Source organism: Piliocolobus tephrosceles, chromosome X (genome assembly GCF_002776525.5).
Source record: "Piliocolobus tephrosceles isolate RC106 chromosome X, ASM277652v3, whole genome shotgun sequence".
NCBI lineage: Eukaryota > Metazoa > Chordata > Mammalia > Primates > Cercopithecidae > Piliocolobus > Piliocolobus tephrosceles.
This window is the reverse complement of record NC_045455.1, coordinates 34825209-34831208: the sequence shown is the minus strand read 5'-3', so window position 1 is coordinate 34831208 and position 6000 is coordinate 34825209. Positions and strand designations below refer to the sequence as shown.

Here is a 6000-nt window from a genome sequence, read left to right as displayed (position 1 = left end):
GTCTGTCACTGATGGGCATTTGGGTTGATTCCAAGTCTTTGCTATTGTGAATAGTGCCGCAATAAACATACGTGTGCATGTGTCTTTGTAGTAGAATAATTTATAATCCTTTGGGTATATACCCAGTAGTGGGATGGCTGGGTCATATGGTACATCTAGTTCTAGATCCTTGAGGAATCGCCACATGGTCTTCCACAATGGTTGAACTAGTTTACAGTCCCGCCAACAGTGTAAAAGTGTTCCTATTTCTCCACATCCTCTCCAACACCTGTTGTTTCCTGATTTTTTAATGATTGCCATTCTAACTGGTGTGAGATGGTATCTCATTGTGGTTTTGATTTGCATTTCTCTGATGGCCAGTGATGATGAGCATTTTTTCATGTGTCTGTTGGCTGTATGAATGTCTTCTTTTGAGAAATGTCTGTTCATATCCCTTGCCCACTTTTTGATGGGGTTGTTTGTCTTTTTCTTGTAAATTTGTTTGAGTTCTTTGTAGATTCTGGATATTAGCCCTTTGTCAGATGAGTAGATTGCACAAATTTTCTCCCATTCTGTAGGTTGCCTGTTCACTCTGATGGTAGTTTCTTTTGCTGTGCAGAAGCTCTTTAGTTTGATTAGATCCCATTTGTCAATTTTGGCTTTTGCTGCCATTGCTTTTGGTGTTTTAGACATGAAGTCCTTGCCCATGCCTATGTCCTGAATGGTACTACCTAGGTTTTCTTCTAGGGTTTTTATGGTATTAGGTCTAACATTTAAGTCTCTAATCCATCTTGAATTAATTTTCATATAAGGAGTAAGGAAAGGATCCAGTTTCAGCTTTCTACTTATGGCTAGCCAATTTTCGCAGCACCATTTATTAAATAGGGAATCCTTTCCCCAGCGCGTGGTACTTATAAGCAGTAATTTTTATTAGCTGGGCCAATGGCTTGCTCTTTCTTCACCATTAAAGTGTCCCTACTATATCTTCTTTTCTCCTGTTTTCTTCAAAGCCAGACAAACTGGCTCCACTTTCCAGCAACACAGTGGGTCCATCTGTCAGTAGAGTACAAAAAGAACAGAAAATCCCATACCTCCGACTGTATTAATCCATAGCTACATGCAATGTTTACAGTCAATCTCAGTGTGCACATGTAACAACTTACATCTCACTTGCACTTATATCTATAAATCATGGTGTCAGGGGAAGCAGGTACAAGTAAACCAAAACAGATAAAGATATGTACTCACACACAAATTAACATTCAAAAATAACTTTTTGATTACATAGTTCATAATTTGTAAAATTCTTTACTCAGTTTTGATTGTAAAACATAGGGATATCTCAAATAAATCGAGATCTCTAATTAAATTTCTTAAGTCAGTATTTTAAAATACATTATATTAACTGTATAGGAAGTAAAATAGAAGTATTTAATATTTATTCATTCATTCTCCTATTAATTTGTCATATTTTCAAAACAAAATTATTGAGCACCTAATCTCTGCTTTGCGTTAGTAAACAAAAATAGTTAAGGAATTATCATTGGGTTGGTCTTAGAGAAAAGCAAAAGAAGTGTAGTCCTTGGTCAGGTAACTCTCTGATGTAAAATGTATTTTCTGCCTGTATGTTTATCACTCTATCTGTATGTGTATTTCCCTAACTGATTGTAGCCATAACATTAGGTAACATGTATAAAATGCTTAGGAAAGTTCCTGGCACAAATTAAGTATTTGATAAACTAAGACGGTTAACTCATTAGCATATATAAATTCCACTTTCTACATCCATGAGAAAAAGAAAAATATATTTATTTGATATTGGGTGTTGTCGGGATTGAATGAGATAATACATGTAGCCCAAATTTTATATATACAGTTTAATTAATACTAACCCCACCCCCTAAAAAACTGCATATGATATGAGCATAGGATGATTTCCACAAATTATGTTAACATTAACTGAAAAATTATTCATTTAATTTTCCTTTGCAATTGATAAACTCTGAAGTCTCAAATATACTTTGAATATAAACAACACTGATTTATCAAGCTTTCTGATTACCCTATGGGATGAGATCTCTATCTAATCCTTTAGAAAAGTGAAACTTTGAAAAAGTGTCTAGTTAGTGGTGAAATGGTATCTTGACAAGACAAATTATTTCTTTTTTTGAGGTAAATTTTAATGCTGAATCAGTAGATTTATTGCACTGATTTTTTATGAGTAAAATTATTACATTCAAACTCATGCACAGAGTATTTTACTGAATGACATTCTGCAGTAAGACCTGTCATGAATATTGCTGAGAGACACAGAGTATAATTCCTACTTGAAACTTAAATTATAAAACTCTCAAGGATCTTCTCAAATGGCATTCAATAAATCCATGCTATGTCATTGGAAGGGATATATTTCTAAAGTATATTACACTGATTGTCACTGTTAAATACTTTTTTATTTGTGTGTATGTGTAAGGGTTGCTTTAAAACTAATTTCAGAATAAATGAAAACCAGCACAAAGAAGGCTAATCATGTAATTACTTTTACCTTGAAAGTTTTCATAGTTTTTTTCTCTTTTTTTTTTTTTTTTTCTCAAGTTGGCTGACTACGGATGTTGGATGCCAGCTCTCCTCAGAAAGATCAAAGTTACAGGTGAATGGCCATGATTTAAACGGAAATCTGAGGGAATGGAGCAAGGACCTGTTGGAACATCCATGGGAACAACCTGGGGCACAAAAGAGGAAAGCAACAAGAGACTGGCAAAGATCGTCTCCCTAGAAACCTGGACCATGAAAAGGGTAAGTCATGGCTTCTCTTGTCTCCTCACCTGTGTGACAATCTGATCTTCTCCAAAGTGTTGAGGAGCCCCTCTGCCCTCACAATCCAGACAAGGATTTAAGTGGTGATGGGACCTTGCTAAGGACAATAAATTGGGTGGTCAGTTCATGCAGGTATACCCATAATCTCCTCAGACACAAATTGAAATGGCAGGTGCCACACTGGTTGTACATGTACTGTAGGCCACTGTTCTCCCCAGGGGACTTCAGCCCTTAGGTCGCCACATCACCAGATACCTCACAAACTTAGCCCATGATCTGCTCTGACTTTGACAACCATATGGTGCCAGCAGATCCCTGAGGAGCTGTGGGTTCCTTAAAGATCTAGCCCTCAGTGTGGGCTGCCTTTAGGGAAGAGGGGAGCACGGCCCTCCAATCTGCCCTTGGGACAAAGGAAACATGGACATGGAGTCAATTGATGAAGGGGGTGGAATTGACTGCTGGAAATAGAAATGAGAAAGAGGTTATCTCCTGTTGCCCCCATCCACTGTTGCAGACACAACAGAGTGAAGGGTTGGACCCATCTCCTGCTCATTACAAAAGGCAGTACTATCCTGACCATAAAGGGCAGACAAATCACAGAGCTGTCTGTCTGCTCTGGACTGGGGGAAGAGGCTTAGCCCTGAAACCTATTTTGTAGTAGCCATAAGAAGGGAATTTCTTTGGTTCTTCGTCACAGATAGGAGGCAGAGGACAATGATTATGTGAACTAAAGGTCACAAACCCTGCAACAGGGCCCTGATATGAAAGCAGAGCATGTTCCTACTTGCCCAGGATAAGCAGCTAGTGCAGTGCCTCAAACCTGCCCCCAAGATCTCAACATACCCCAATATGCTGATTCCCTCCTTCTCCTATTAGGGTAGGTTTCTCCCTTCATTAACAGGGTCCTGGAGAGTGAGTGGCTTTTACTCTTAAGTGACACCTACTGCATTGAATACTGAACTGTACCACCAATAAAAATCTGCTGTCAGAAGGGCCCAGTGCTAGTGAATGAGATAAGCTTTATGAGACCTGTGCAGTCTCAGTCCTGTAGAAGATAGTGCATCAGCTCATACGTCCAATATATCACTACAACAAGCAGCATGTGAGAAAACCACAACAGAGAGGGTATCCACAACCAAGAAACCTATATAGAGACGTGGCCCCCTGAAAGCACCCAAAAATGAAGCCAAATAATCATATATAATACACACCACAGTCATATCCTCAAGGGAAAAAAGAATAAAATGTAGAAAATTCCATTCAAATGATAGCAAATAAAAAAAAAAAAGCAACTGTTGCTTCAGATGAGAAGGAATCAGTGTGAGGACACTATCAGAACAAAAAACCTGAGTGTTGACACCTCTGAAGGAAGACCCAATTCTTCAGCAAAGGATCCTAACAAAAATGAAAATTCTAAAATGACAGATAAAGAATCTAATAGGAAGTGCAATGAGATTCAAGAAAAAATTGAAAATCAAAGCAAAAAATACAGAAAAATGATTCAGGATATAAAAGACGAGATTACTATATTTAATGGAAAAACGAGTAGAAATTCTGGAATTGAAAAATTTACTAAAGAAATTTCAAAATATAGTTGGAAGCTTTATTAATAGACTAGACCAAACAGAAGAAAAATTTTCAGAGTTTGAAGATCAGTTTTTTGAATTAACCTAGTCAGACAAAAATAAAGAAAAAATTTGTTTTTAATTAAACTAAGCTGTAGAGAAATATGGGATTACCTAAGTTGACCAAAGCTATGACCAAAGCTTATAAAGCATTCTTGAGAGAGAAGAAAAAGTAAGCAAATTGAAAAAAAATATATTTGAGAGAATAATTCAGGAAAATTACCCTAGTCTTCCCAGAAAGGTAGACACCCAGATACAAGAAATTTAGAGAACACCTGTAAGATAATGTACAATAAAAACTTCACCAAGACATATGATCATCTGACTATTCAAAGTCAACACTAAAGAAAAAATCTTAAAGGCAGCTAGATAAAAGGGTCAAATCACCTATAAAGGTACACCCATCAAGCTAACAGTGGATTTCCCAGCAGAAACCTTACATACCAAAACAGATTGTGAGCCTACTTTTAGACTCCTTAAAAAAAAATAATGCCAGCCAAAATTTTATATCCTGCCAAACTAAGCTTAATAAATAAATGAGTAATCAAGTCATTCCCATACAAGGAAATGCTAAGGGCAATTGTCACAACTAGACTGACGCTACAAAAAATGCTCAGAGTAGTTCTAAATATGGAAATGAAAAGACGAACTTGCTACAACAAAAACACTCATAAATACAAAGTACACATATCCTATAAAGCAAATACACTATTGAGACTACAAAGCAACTACCTAAAAACACTATGACAGGAACAAAACTTCATGTGTCAATATTAACTTTGAATGTAAATGGCCTAAATGCTCCACTTAAAAGATACAGACTGGCAAATTGGATAAAAATAAAAACCCAACCATCTGCTGCCCTCAAAGGACCCTTAATGAATAATGACACCCACAAGCTCAAAGTAAGAGAAAAATATGTTATGCAAATGGAAAACCAAAAAGACCAGGCATTTTTATTTTTTACTGTATAAAACAGACTTTAAATCAACAACAGTAAAACAAAACACAACAAATCAAAGAAGGGTATTATATAATGATAGAAGGGTTAATTCAGCAAGAACATAAAACTATCTTAAATATATACACAGCCATCACCAGAGCGCACAGATTTATTAAAGAACCACTACTAGACCTAAGAAAAAGTGATAGATAGCTATATACTATAGTGTGGGAATTCAACACCCCAGTGACAACACTAAACAGATCATTGAAGTAGAAAACTAACAAAGAAACTCTGGACATAAATTAAACTCTTGACCAAATTGACCTAATATATAGCTATAGAACATTCTACTCACCAACTGCAGAATATACATTTTTCTCATCTATGCATGAAACATTCTCCAAAATTGACTATCTACTTGGTCACAAAGCAAGTCTCAATAAATTCAAAATAATCAAAATCATATCGAGTATTTTCTTAGACAACAGTGTGGAAAAGTAGAAATCAATACAAGGAACTCTCAAAACTACACAAGGACATGGAAAATAAACAGGTTGCTCCTGACTGATTTTTGGGTGAATAACAAAATTGGGCAGAAATCAGAAAAAAAAATTGAAACAAATGAAAATATAT

General features: G+C 36.1%; 1 long non-coding RNA gene across 1 annotated transcript in view; it reads left to right on the top strand.

Annotated features, from left to right (window-relative positions):
• The window catches only part of LOC111522038, a 66091-nt gene that overhangs the window by 17694 nt on the left and 42397 nt on the right, over window positions 1–6000 (top strand). The window contains exon 2 of the long non-coding RNA XR_002725135.2: window positions 2575–2775. This is a non-coding gene — a long non-coding RNA (uncharacterized LOC111522038). The remainder of the gene's footprint in view (window positions 1–2574; window positions 2776–6000) is intronic.